A 14777-nucleotide genomic window follows, 5' to 3' on the forward strand; every position below is an offset into this window, starting at 1 on the left:
TTGACATATTGATGCAATGATACATGGCCGACAACAGTTAGTTCAATAGTAATATTTTTAGTGTAGTGTGGATGAGATTTTAAAAATAGGACATAACCAATGGGCAATGACTTAATGAAGTACCAGCCTTTCACCCATGTTGCATCCACCTAGGGCAGCATCCTTTTTCATCAGTGTTCTCAAAACACAGCTGCAGCAGTTATTTGAGGTCAGAATCCCATTTATTTCTGAGTCTAACAGCATCTCAGGGACAACATGAAGATTTTAGTGTAAATCCCATTCACATTAATGTAAATGGACACCATATAGACAAGACTGAGAGGTAATATCGATAAAATGATTATTTCTCACAGGAAATGGTATAAAAGAAATGGGCTCCTGGATATAAATCCATATATAAGGGATTAAATTATCACCATTTGGTAAACCTAATTGCAGAGAGTCAGGTTTGCAGCTTCTTTGCATAAACCCTGACAGTGAGCAGACATACCTGACAGGATGCTCAATAGTGAGTTAATTACAAAATGTAATGATATATTTACACCTTCTATTGTTAACATGCAGTTACATTCATAGCTGTTCCAGTCAATATTTTGATTTGGGCAAAAAGATAAAATGACTGAAGTGTCACTGGTGGTGACAAATGCAAAGAGCATTTTATACAAACATTGCAGCTTCCCAGAGCATCTTAGACTTAAACTTATTGCTGCGGTTTTTCAGACCTTACCTTTGTAATCGATGTTCATTTCAGGAGCAGCAGCTGGCTATTTTGAGTGAAAAAACAAAGACGTAATAAGCAATCAGAGTAAATCAGTTACATGTTTGTGAGGGTGGAGACCAAAAGTAAGCAAAAAAAATGAAGTTCACACTTGGCCAGAAACTTGGCACAAAGTTGCAGGATTCAAAGGTGAGTATTTAGGGTCTACTTTTAAAGGCCACAGCATGAAATGTGTTATTTGTGACGTGCAGTGTTGGGAAGGTTACTTTTAAAATGTATTCCGTTACAGAATACAGAATACATGCCCCAAAATGTATTCTGTAACGTATTCCGTTACGTTACTCAATGAGCGTAACGTATTCTGAATACTTTGGATTACTTAATATATTATCATGCTTTTTACAACTACGTGAATGTACTATTGCTGTGATTTATTACTGTTACTGAAGGTTCGCGGCTCCGAACCGTAGTAAAGGGACCGCTGACTGATACAGCGGGTTCCGTGTTGGGCTCGTAGCCGAAAAATAGCTTTACTTTGTTGTGTGGGTCAACTTTGCTTGCGAGAGACAGAGAGAGGCGTTGAAAGGCTGCTCCAACGGAACTTATTGTTTCGAAGGAAAACACGAACACGGCGTACAGTCGAGTCTTAATAGCTTACTTACAACTGGGCTCGTCAGGCACTCTTCTTGGCTGAAGTGGTTATTATTATATTTACATGCTTCCAGCTCCCGTTTTTGCTCGATGACAACTCGTACTTTTCCACTCGCCTTTTTCTCCCTCCTCGCGTTCACAGACACATAACGGGTATGGCAGTCCATTCTCCCTGCAACACGGACTACACTGCCCATGATGCTACATTCTTTAGAGCATTCTGTAGCATTCTGCCTATTAGCTTAGCACAACAACAACAACAACAAAAAGGCGCTCTCTCACCCAGGAAACACTAGAGAGAGAGCGTCACCCTGTAACCATGACAACCGTAACGCTGCCATCTGGAACAATAGAACGTAGCTGTCAAACAAAACCCAAACAGTCCTGACCCGCGACAATATGAAACAGGAACGTACCGCAGTGTAATCCATTTATTTCAACAAAGTAACTGTATTCTGAATACCACCTTTTTAAACGGTAACTGTAATGGAATACAGTTACTCATATTTTGTATTTTAAATACGTAACGGCGGTACATGTATTCCATTACTCCCCAACACTGGTGACGTGAGATTAATATTTGTAATATCACAGAGATCTATGCCTTAGTGTAATTCATGTAGCGTTCATCCTCCGATAACTGCTTTTTAGGCAGTGGGGAGAGGACGAACAAGTAGAGAACTACACATCTTTACATAACAGCACTGTAAACTTAGATTTCTGGAAGCTAATGAAACTCCAACAGTTACAAAAGCCGTTGTGGTCACTGGTTAGTTGTTAACTGTATCCGTTTTAGATGGTGAGCATACTTATTTGTTTTCTGGGGGTTTTGTGTTTTCTGGGGGTTTGCTGCAAATATCTGCCTGCTGCAGTTGAAAATAACTATAAGGGTGGTGAGAGTAACAGAAAATTTGTGGACGGTTAAACAGTGATCCTTTAAATATTGTCTGTAAGCATAGGAAATACTTTCTTTTACTCAGGCATCTGGAGATAAATAATTCAACAGCTATGCATTCCCTTCCAAACATAACCCTCTGCTGTGCCTCAGATACTCTTTTAGCTCTTCTGTAGAGTGAAGGATATGTATTCAGGTATTATTATAATTACATTCTGTATAGGATGTGTTATTTATTACAAGGCATACACTTCATCGATAATAGGTAATATATATAAAGTCTTGCTTTCTCCGAGAATTTGCTGCATTTGGACGGTCACAGATGATCGCGCTGGAAAGTTAGCATTTCTCATTTAAGATCTGAAGATGCTCTGGGGCTGTAGAGTGATACACTCCAGAGTGGTAGTCACTTTTAGCGCACACACACGTCTGCAAAAAAAAAGTAATTGACATAAATAAAACAAAGCACAGGGTCTGAGTGAGATTTGATTTATTTATGCATTTATTTGTGATTAATTTGCTGTTTTCTGTGTGTCAGGGACAGAATACACAACCATCTGCAACAATAGAGAGTGTTTTTGTGTATGCATGTGTGGGCGTCTGTGTGTTCGCGGCCACATGCTAAGCCACAGAAGGTTTCCAGTGTTAAGTCTCCCCTCTGGCTCTGTGAGAGAGAGAAGGAGGGAGATTACAGTGCCTATTGCCAACTTCAAAGTGTCTACTGGTGTTGTGCCAGGTCAGCATGTTTACACAGGAGAATTGGTGTTGGGACACACAGGATCATAGGCACACACACACACACACACAGTCTTCTGCATGCACATGTGTAGACACACCTTATCGCCTGCTCTGGCTCCTGAACATGCACGCACACACAACGCGCACACTGCCCAGAGTGTATTGGTCTTATCAGTGGTCCCAGTGAGTTAGGGGAGGCATTTAATCAGGGTCAGCGCACAGCTCTTGGCATCAAACTGATTCCACCATCTCTCTCTCTCTCTTCCTCCTCTCTTCCATGTCTTTTTTTTTCTCACTGCTCACTCGACTTTTCGTGTAGTCGGCTAAATATTGCCCAGCAACAAAGTTTTGTTCCGAAAAAGTTAAAACTGGATCACAGGAGGCTTCAAAATAGTTTCACTTTTCATAAACTTTTCCAGCTACTTTTGAAAACATTGTAATACTGTTGCCGCCTTCACAGTTACTCATTTGGACCTGTGTGGTAAATAAAGTGGTTTGAGTTAAATCAATAGTTAGACATTCTGGGAATTGCACACATTTGCTTCTGCTGGTGGAGTGTTAGCTGAAAGGGCACAACATAACAGATGGAAATGGAGGTCCAGCTAACCTGGATCTGTCCAACACGTACACCTAAAGAGACCAGCTATTAAATCACAGCCGATATAAAAATAGATAAAACCTTTTTTAATCCCACGTGTGTATGTAGACTGGATTTGGCCCCCTTTTATCTTCAGATCTGCATTAATTCTTCATGGCATAGATTCAACAAGGTAATGGAAACATTCCTCAGAGATTTGGTCCGTATTGACGTGATAGCAATTGCTGCACGTTTGCACATCCATGATATCTCATATTAAACCACATCCCTAAAGCTGCTCTATTTGACTGAGATCTAGTGACTGTAGAGGCCATTTGATTGAACCAATTAGAGATTATTTGAGGTTTGAGGCTTTGCACATCATCCTTCTGGAAGCAGCCATCACATGGGTACACTGTGGTTCCGTTGTGTCGTGAGTTCTCAGAATTGGCTCCCTGAGCAAAAGAATGACAACACCACGGGACGAAAGTTTGATACCATCATGGGGAAGCTCGCGGTTCTCCAACGGGAGATTGAGAGACCTGTGTCGGAGTGTTAAAGAACAGCTTTGAAATTCTCATGAGTTGTTTGCAAAAGAAAAATCACCATCATAATCCGGCTACCCCTTCGGCGCCACCTGTGGGCTCAAGGCTGGAGCCGAACAAAAACTCCCTGATAACGACTGTGTTGAGTCTGTTCCTTCCCATTCCATGCAAGGCCACCTGGGTTGGCTGGAAGACTGTTTACTTAGCCTGGCAGGGCCAAGGACACTGTCTCAGCTGAACTATGGACGCGCACATACATACATATACTGATACTGATAAGCACTCACTGACGCATCACCCTCCCTACCCCGGATCCAACGCCACCTCCAACGCTTACCTCTGATGTGGATATCGAGTCAGTCAGTCGAAGATTGCAGCGGTCCCAGATCAGATGTACACACTGGAACACTTTCCCATGTTGCTTGTCTGTGTTTATTGTGCTATGGTGTGTTGATACCTGTGCATTCCTATATTATCCCTTTGTGTTACACATTTCGATGTTTTTTTCCTCGCTGCTTAGCCTGACCTGTCTCCCCAATGTAGCCTGATGTTTGTGTATTGTATGTACGGTCGGCAAGGTCTGTCATCTCGGTTGTGGGCAAAAGACCTGCAACTGACAAATAAAGGCTATCTCATCTCATCTCATCATCTCAAAGGGCACATTTAACAACACTCAGTTGGTACTGAGGGGCTGAAAGTGTGCCAAGAAATGATCCCTCAACCATTACACCTCTGCCACAAGCTCAAACCATTGTTACAAGGCAGGATGGATCCATGCTTTCATATTGTTTACTCATCTTGTTCCGAATTCTGCAATCAGTACGCAGGCTCCTCAGACCAGGCAACATTTTTCCAATCTTCAGCTGAGCCTATGTGAATTGTAGCCTCAGCTGCACCTGGGGCGCTTCATCTGCTTTAAGGTTTGACATGTTGTGCATTCTGAAATGCTTTTCTGTCTAAGTTAGTTGTAATTACCTTCTTGTAAGCTCAAAGTAGTTTGGCAATTCTCCTGTGATCTCTCTCATCAGCAAGACATTTTTGCCCAGAGAGCTGCCGCTCACTGGGTATTTTGTTTCTTGGAGAAATAAATGCGTGAGAAAATCCCAATAGATCGGTGTTTTCTGAAATACCAACAGTCATGCTACACTCATAGTCACTTAAATCAAGTTTCGCCCCTATTCTGGTGCCTCTGCTGGATGTGTTGGCAATAGGTTCAAATCAAGGGCAAGGGTATGTGACTAGTAAGGGTCCCCAGGCGAGACCCTCAACCACGTTGAGGAACCAGGACATGCTGATGACAAATGGACTGAGAACATGGAATTGATATGCTGCACATTGCAGGATGAATTTTAATAATTTAGGAGTTGGACTTTTCCTTTGTTGAGAAAACAAATAAAAACACAAAGAAGCTGAAATAAGCTTGGCAATCTTTATTCAGTACCGAATCTTACAGATTCTTACCGGTGATTTAATTAGAATAGTTTAACATTTTAAATTACTTCTACAATATTTTAAGGTCACGGAAAGAGAATTTGTGCGAAGTAATACACAAGAACATAAATTGACAAATTGTGGAAATATTCATATTAAATGCCAGTTTTGGAGACTTGACATCAAGCTTAAATATGCAGCGACTTCTTAAAATCCTTGCAGTTTGAAGGTTGCGGACCTTTTGTTTAGTCCCTTACTGCTAAAATTCCCCACATTCCAGATTACAAAACATCTTGTCGAGAATTAACATATCTTTACATAATAACGTATTATAATGAGTAGCTTCAACTGAGCCTCATTCAGACTTTTCTTGAAAGACAATATATGGCACGACTGAGCATCAAGTGGAATCCTAGACAAGCAGTAAGATTTTAGTAGGATCAGCAGACTGTTATCTGAGCCGTGTTGTCGGCTGTGTCGTGTCAAACTGGGGCAATACTCTCTTTGTTTTCACGACATAAAAAGATAGTGGCTTTATTTGTTTTCCTTTTTTCAGAGCATTAGCAACTTAATGTTCTTTGATGTACAGGAGCTGATGCATGTTTGATGAACACGCTGTGACTAAGAAGATAATTGAAACGCAAACGCTTAGTTTGCCACCTATTTCCCTCCAACAGTTTCCTTCTCTGTGTTTTTCTCCTGCTCCCTTTCCCGCAACCTAAAACCGACCGAAAACTTTACGACCAATTATTTTCACCCGTTCACCCGTGTGCTCTCCCCCATCCATTCTTCATTCTCCCCGCTGTTGTTAATATTTAACAAAGCTGTCAGATTTGAAGTGTTTTGAAGATGGTAAGTGTTTCTCTGTTGCTATCCAGTATAATACTCATGACCTTGTTTTTCAAAGCAAGCAGTTGAGGGGTTTTTAATATGTTCTTTGAGGCAACAGCACTTTTGCATTATTGTTGACTTAATTGTTTTTCACTTGTTTGTCAAGTGTTTAGTGTAAATATTCTCACAAATTATTTAATATCAAAACTCTCTGATGGGAATAAACCAATGATCCGAATCTTCTTTAACACACTGTAACATATAACAACGCAGGATCTGCTTTCACCAGCTGGAATCACTGGATTACACATTTGCTAATTTATTCAGTCACTTCATTAATAAATTATGAAATAATGACTGAAACAGAGCTTTGCGCCCAAGTCCCGTGTTTGCCGATCAGTGCTCTGCAGATCATTGGATCAGCAGCGTTGCAGCTAGACTCAGGTGACAACGTTTAAGCAGTGTTGGCACCTGTGGATTGCGTGCAAGCCTGTTCCAGGGCAGTATGTCAGGTCTGCACAGCGAGGGTAGGAATTAGTTCACTAGGCTGACAGAGGCAGGTTATATAAGTCTGAAATTTTAATGTAGGGAATTCAGTGAGAATGGAGAGCCCTGGTCGGAGCTAACAGTGGTATGGGTTTGACTCCACGCCAGCTACTTGCAAGAACGTGTTATAAATGTGTCCATTACTCCTGAATACCTGCTGTTAACAAAAATAGACCAAAGTAGACTTGAAGTGAATGAATTTAGAATTTTCAGGGAAACATGTAGCCTATTAAAATGCAACACTGCAGACAGAGAAGAATTCCAACCCACATTTTTTTCCATCATAGATGCCTGTCACAGTCCAGTAGACATTTCCTTGTGATAGATGTCATTCCATGTATGCCCTACAATAAATGAGTGACAGTGGTTTCCTTCCTACAGACTCCCATTTTACAGGCTATAAATTTATGCTAGCTGTTTAGCTTTTTTGTCTTCAATTACTTACCAAAAGTAGTTTATAAATACATTTCAGAGTCTCACTTTAAACTCATCATTTTGGTTTTATACACAATGTTTTCAGACTTAAATAAAGAAAAACATAAAAATATACAATTTATTAAATTAAGGGAAACAAAAACGGAAAACCAAAACAATCGACTCTTCTTCTTGTTTTTAGCAGTGAATAGGGACACTGAACAATTAGTATAAAGCAGGTACCACTTTTGAATGTTTAAATGTTTAATATCTCATTTTGGAACCCAACCAGCGCACGTCTATGTGGTGCTTCTGTTGCAAGCTCACTCATTGTTAGCTGGAGTTTTTCACACAAAAAAAAGTATCTGACTGAGGGAAATTGAACCTACTATGACATTAGAGGTGAAATCAACCACATTAAATGAGATGTGAGATTTAATGCCACCCGTACAGTTATGTGACTGTGAAATAATTGAGGAGAAGGGAGGTGAAGGCTATCTGACTGATCAGCCATGGTCACTAGTGGCAGCACAATCTGTAATAGTTAACACCTACTTACTCCATGTTAACCACGGGGCATGCCTCATTATTCACTCCCTCACATGTGAGAGGCAACATGTGAATACATCAGCACATGCACTATTACTATGCTCCGTTGTGTGATGCATTGCAAAGATCTGCCCAGGAAGAGAAAAGGAAAAAAATTATGAAGGCTTAAAGAAAGACAGGAAATAAATGTTCAGTCCACTAATAAGGAGCTATAGGCTTCATATTTTGATGTAGAGCAAAGACACAGGAGTGGTTATGGCTATACTGACACATTGTTTAGCTCACCAGTGATGATTTTTTTTTAATTTCAGTACAAGATGAAATATGTATGGGGTTGTTTGGTAAGGGTGTCAATCATGAGCAATAACAAACTCTCTTTCAGGACAGCTCTAGCAGCATCCAAGTAGTCGTAATAACTTTAAACCCAATTAGCCAGCGGAGCTTATCCTCCCTCCTCCACCCTTTAGACATGCCCATGCCTGCAGGATCACTGACAGACAGACAGACAGCTTGTAGTTAAGTTTAAAAAGATCTGAAAATGTGCAAGCAGTGGCATGCAATTCAGTTAAATTAAATTAAATTATTCATATATTGCCAATTTACAACAGCAGTTACCTCAAGGTTCTTCATGTTATAAGGTAAAGAATCCCAGTAATCGCATGACACCTTATCAGTGAGCTTGTGGTGACAGCGGGAAGGAAGAACTCCTTTTTTTTACTCCCTTTTTATAGGAACCAGACCCAGGGAGGAGCACCCATCCACCCTGACTGGGTGGGGGTGAGGGGAGGGAGAAGAGAGCAGAGAGAGACAAAAGGCAAACTATAGCAAAGCGAGACAGAGTTTATTCATTGTTAATGATTAAATACAGTAGTGGTGTATGAACCACTTTTTTGCAGTTCATATTAGTTCAACAACCACACAATGATTGTGTCTGTTCCAGAGGTGGGTGTTTGTCATGAAGGACTCGTACTATCTTTCTAGCCACATGGGTTTTGATTGTGCTTAATGCAACCAGCAGTTTGTCTGGGTCCTTTTCAGTACCACAGTGTCAGGTTCTTGTTTTAAGTCTGTTAAATTTTGCTTCCTCTTTCGTCACAGACTCTTGTATTTATAGTGTTCTCATTTCCTTGTTTTCCCATTGCATTACTGTATTTACTCACTGTATTGTATGTTGTTGCTGCTGTGTGGGTTTTTTTTACATCCTGTTTTATTTTGGCAATGCCTTTCCTTCGTTTTGTCCCCTGTGCTTTTAATTCCTGTCTTTGAAATTCTAGCCACCAAATTGCAGTCTGTATTTGTTGCCATCTTGTCTACAGACAGAAAGAGTGACAGTAAAACTTAAAAAAGTGCAATACAACATTGCTAGGGACCAAAGCAATAGCAGGAAGGCTATACATGTTTGTAACCAATCATCCAGTAAGAAAATGCACATTTTACCCTGGTAACCAGTGGTTTCTGGGGTCAGTTTAAAGACTTGTGTTGCTGAGGACTAACTCTATGACTAGACTAGAACCACCAAAATGCTATAATGGTTTCAAAACACGAGTCCACAAACCAGCGAGTAAACGCATGAATTACACTGAGATACAATCTGTGGCAATAACTGCCTTGAGGTCATTAGTTAACAGCATCTATCTGTCAAGAATTAATACATTGGATATGTGGCTAAAGTGTCCTCAGCTGACCTTACTTCCCTCATTGGATCTCTTAGTGCCCACTAATTTAAACTGGTCTTGCTTTACCACCTCTGCTGTATTTAAATAATTCAAGACTGCAAATAATATTGCTGGTATAGTGTTACTAATATATAGTATAATTAAAAGAAACACTTATGTTTATACCTTGCTGCTTTTTAATGCTTTAGTGCATAATTACCCTGTAAAATGTGACACACTTATATTTGCTACTTTTCTTGCTTTCTTTTATCTTGAATCTTTTATTCTGTTCCTCGTTTAAGTTACCGTATTTATTTTGTCATCTTTTCTCCTTTCATCTTTTCATTCTCAGTTGGCTTCCATGCAAACTTGCTTTTCATTTTCTTCTTCTGTTTGCACTTCCAGCCCCTCTCTGCTGTCTGGCTTTGTCAATTTGTTGTATATTCACAAATGCTGTTCTGCATTGCCCATTTCCTTCTTTTTCCTTCTGGGTTGACACAACTAATCGATGCATATATTTCCGCAGCCTACATTTTGTTTTATTGTGCTTTCCACGAGCTCAGCAATAGTAGACTGATTACATCTAGAAAACCCTTTGAGGCAGATGCAAACAAATTCTACAAATTGCTTCATTCATTTGGTAGCACTTGAGGTAATGTTACTGCGACAAGTGTCAGTTTTTGTTGTGTTAAGATTCAATATTGAGGAAGGGTACAAGAGGTGATCGAAGAATAACCACACTGGTCCGGCCGGGTGAAGTCAAACGAAGATTTTAATGAATACACGCGTGGGAAGAAAACTCTGTACGCAGACAGGAAGTAGTCTTCGACTTACTCAAAGCATGAACAGATATTTTATAGCATCAGGGTTTATTTACTGACGCCCCTTCATACGTCACATACATTTTATACATAGATCAGATCAATATCATGACTTTTCACCTAGAAAATCATCTTCTATTTTCATGGCTAGCCCTTCCTGTCTACCTTTCAGTTCTTGTCTTGTTCCTCTTTCTTGCCGAGACACCAAGAAACGGTTCCTCTTTTACCAAGACAATTTTGCAGTTACAGCCAAACATAACTAACCTCTCCTCTAATTTAAAGTGTGTGTGTGTGTGTTGACCTCACATGCTCTTTGTGTCACCTCTTACACTTCTGACCTTTTACCAGACCAGAAGCTCACTGAGACTATGTGTATGTCTTCTACTAAATAAATGTTTTAATCAAGAACCTCTACTAAAACCTTAATATAAAATGATAAAGCTATCTGTTACATTGTTAAAGCCTCGTCTTAGCCTGCGGCTCAAAATAACTTCCTGTCTTCTTTCTGCATACAACTTCCTGTCAGCCTGCAACTCAGTCTTTCTGAAAGAGACACTGTCTAAACCTTGGAATGCAATATCCATGCTGCAAATTATATTATTAATGCAATAACAATTATTTAACAATAGCAGTAAAATAATTTCCCTCCTCGACACTCCCCCTTTTGACCTCTGAAAACCAGAGGTCACAATACATTGTGTCCTCACGCAGACCCTTCTCTGGTGGTCTCGAACCTCGAGATCTCCAGGATCCTCGCCCCTCCTGTGGTCGCCGAGATCAGTCTTCTGCAAAGGAAACAAAACACCTTTTCTTGCATCTCCCTAACTTATCCTATCTGGGACTCTTTAATTAAAAGCCTGATCCTAATTATCTTCTTAACTTATTAACTTGTATTTATGTATACTCTTCAACGTTACTCATCACTTTAAAATCCTTTTAAGCGCTGGTTTCACGTCCAGTTGCTCGCTCTACTTTCCCTTATCTGATCATCAACATCCTATGCACAAGTTGTCGCTGCTGCAAGTTAATCTACTCCAAAAGAAAACAACCACTTCAATCAATTAAGTTTAAGCATATAAGCAATTACTCCTGTATACATTTCATCATAGCTAAATGCTGCCTTGAAACAACTCCTATGTGTTAACACTAACTTCATTTTAAAACCTCACATTTCCTATGTTATCACCTGTTTTGGTATAACCTTTTTATTTCATTTTGCTCCCTTAATGTAACAATACCTTCTAATTCTAATGTATCAGACTTAACCAAAATATATGCTTTCCTTCCTCTTTGGTCCTTCTTTAAGTTCAGTTAAAAGCTAAATGAATTTAAGGCCTTTTGCCTGGAATCAATACTGTCATGTGTGTTTCTTAACTCTGTGTCTGTAAGCGTGTGCAATCCTTCATGAACTCATATTATCCTCACAGTAGATTGGCTAATCATAGCGCTAGCCAAAGGCTCGTGACCCTCCAGAGACAAATTTGAGCCACAACTCCTTTAAAAGCACAAAATGCAATATGTATAAAATAGTTATAACTGCACCTGAAATACAAAGTTAACATCATCATAAACATCTTATGGTCATCAAAGCAATGGGCAGGGCTGCGACCCAATTTAGCCCTGTCTGCACAAATTTTAGCCAACTTGTTTTTCAAATTTAGGTTCATCCTCCCTACCTCTTGCAAATCTTTATTCTTGAAGTGAGTACCATTGTCTGATCTAATTCTCTTGGGAAACCCATGCCTTGGAATGTAATGATTAAGCACTTAATCACGCTTTTCGCGTCTTCACATTTGGTCGCCCATGCTTCGGGCCATCCAGTCAAAACATCCACACCCACCAACAAATACCTCACCCCACCTGGGCCTGTATCAATCATGTCGGTATAATCAATCACGACCTCTTCTCCTGGCCTTCCTGGCATGAGAACCTTACCAGCTTCAGGTTTTACTGCTGGCTTTGGGTTGTGTGCCCCACAAATTAGGCACGTTCTGGCCCTTTCCAGTATCATCCTTCTCAACTCAGGATGCCACCATCGGCACAAATTTCTCTCCATCTGTTTCACTCCCACGTGACCAAGCCCGTGAGCCTCATTCACCTTTTGTTCCGCCATTTTGGCCGTTAAAGCGGGACGCCCATCTGGCCCCCTCCACAAACCGCCATCTTGCCAGGCTCCTTTGTTTTCCCACACCCCCTTTTCCTCTGGGGATGTCTCCTCCTGAGCCTGTCTAACTTCTCCCATGCTATTAGTGCTACCCTCCTCTTCTGGGGTTACCTGCACCAGTTGTCTCTGTCCTTTGTAGCCCGCTGCTTCCTTTGCGGCTTCGTCAGCTTTCTGATTTCCTCTTGCCACCATACTGTCTGCTTGTGAGTGGCCTTTGCATTTTATAATACTTACCTCGTCTGGGTCCTCCAGGGCCTTTTTGTGACAGATGGGTGCATTAGTGGCCGTTCTGAACCCGGCTCTCTTCCACTGAGCCAGTTCCACATGAGCTGCTCCAAACGCATATGCTGAGTCAGTGTAGATGTTCACTCTCATGTTTTTAGCCAACCTCAGGGCTCGAGTTAGGGCAATCACTTCAGCTCTCTGGGCCGACTGTTGTCCCTCGATTTTTCCTTCAACCTGGGCTTTCTTAATACAGTCATGTGGTTCTCCTGACCCCATTAGGTCTGCCATATTTATTCCTTCATGTGTGAATATCAAATTTGGCGCCTCTAAAATTTTGCTGAACCTTTGTTGCGTCAGTGGAGTCATTGTGAATGCCTGTGAGTTCACATAGGCCACTACACTGTGTGTAGTAAGCACTTTCAGTGGGTGTTCCCTCACTATATGTGCTGTTTTCTGAATTATCTTTGCTACTCCTGCTGCGTGTTGTGTGCATGTAGGATGCCTTGCTTCTGTTGAATTTAATCTTATGCTGACATACATAAGTACATCCCTACCTCCCCCTTTTTTCTGAAACAACACACCATTCACAACTCCCTTTGTTTCTGAAACATCAAGATAAAATGCCTCATCATAGTTAGGTGTGGCCAGATCTGTGGCTCTTGACAAATCCTATTTTAGTGAAAAGAACGCTGTCTCTGTGTCCGGCGTCCAAGGCAATTCAGCCTTCAGATTTCGAACACTAACTTTCTTGATCAAGTCCCTTAAAGGGGCCGTTTTACCCGCATAGTTCGGAATGAACTGCCTGCTGTAACCTGTCAAGCCAAGAAAGGAAAGCAACTCCTTCACAGTTCTTGGTTTTGGATGTGTCAGAATTTGGTCTCTGTGTGTGTTCATTAACCCCACTGATCTGTGTACGATCACCCGGCCCAGGAATGTTACCTCTGGCCGGACCAACTGCAGTTTTTCTTTGCTCACTTCGAAGCCACACTCCGCCAATCTGTTCAACACCACGAGCGATGCTGCCGTACAGGCCGCTGCTGACGGGGCTGCAATAAGAAGATCATCAACATACTGTATTAATTTACAGCCCCCTGGCAGTTGACATGGGGACAATGCCTCTTTCAACACCTGATTAAAAATTCCTGGTGAGAGTGCAAAGCCTTGTGGTAGGCGTGTGTACCTAAATTTGCGGCCTCTGTATGTGAATGAGAAAATGTCTCTGAGTGACTCGTGCAGTGGGAGACAAAAGAATGCATTCGCTAGGTCAATACATGTGAACCACTTTTGGTCTTCAGTTTTGTGCTTCTATTATGGTCTGTTAAATGGTATGTCATACTTCAGCCGGAACAGGACAGGCGAACAGTTAGCTAGACCCACATCTGTGGGCCCTGCGGACCACAAAGTACCAGGCAATTTTGAGAGCTCAGCTACTGCATCAGGATGATCCATTCTTTCCCTGCCATGTATTCTGGAGATTTCTTTATGTTCTAAGATCACTACATCGTTGGACAAACAAGTTATGCGATATATTTTACATTTTGGTGCATACCAGACATTTGGAATTTGGGTGCCTTGCCAGCATGCGTTGTCCAGCGCCCGCTTGACCATTGGTCCCAGATCTCTTGGCCCATGACCCTCGTGGACCGCCAATGTAATGTGAGGGGCTGAATCCTCTCCCACATTGTACCAAGGCAGTTGTTCATCAGTAAATTTCACAGCCGCGGCCACACCTTCTGGTCCAACATAAATGTTATGTGTTTGCACATTCCACGTCTGTCCCTCAAGATCAGACTGGAACTGTTCCCGATAGATATCATTATCTTCCCTATCATAAAAGAGTGTAACGTGGAAAGGATCTCGCGGTGGGGAATAGACGGCCAGGCTCATTATCCAGGGTTTCCACAGCTGATAATGTCTCAGAATACCTTCTTCCACTAGCCTCCCCCAGTAGATTTCGGCAGTGGGTTGTTCAGAGTTCTGGACTAGATATTGAGTCTTTGAAGGTGATCCCAGTTTC

General features: G+C 41.3%; 1 protein-coding gene across 5 annotated transcripts in view; it reads left to right on the top strand.

Annotated features, from left to right (window-relative positions):
- LOC113019379 (protocadherin-15-like) overlaps window positions 1-14777 on the top strand; it is a 248355-nt gene that overhangs the window by 17072 nt on the left and 216506 nt on the right. The gene's annotated exons all lie outside the window — the stretch shown is intronic.

The sequence above is a fragment of the Astatotilapia calliptera genome, chromosome 3 (assembly GCF_900246225.1).
Source record: "Astatotilapia calliptera chromosome 3, fAstCal1.2, whole genome shotgun sequence".
In the NCBI taxonomy this organism is placed as follows: Eukaryota; Metazoa; Chordata; class Actinopteri; order Cichliformes; family Cichlidae; genus Astatotilapia; species Astatotilapia calliptera.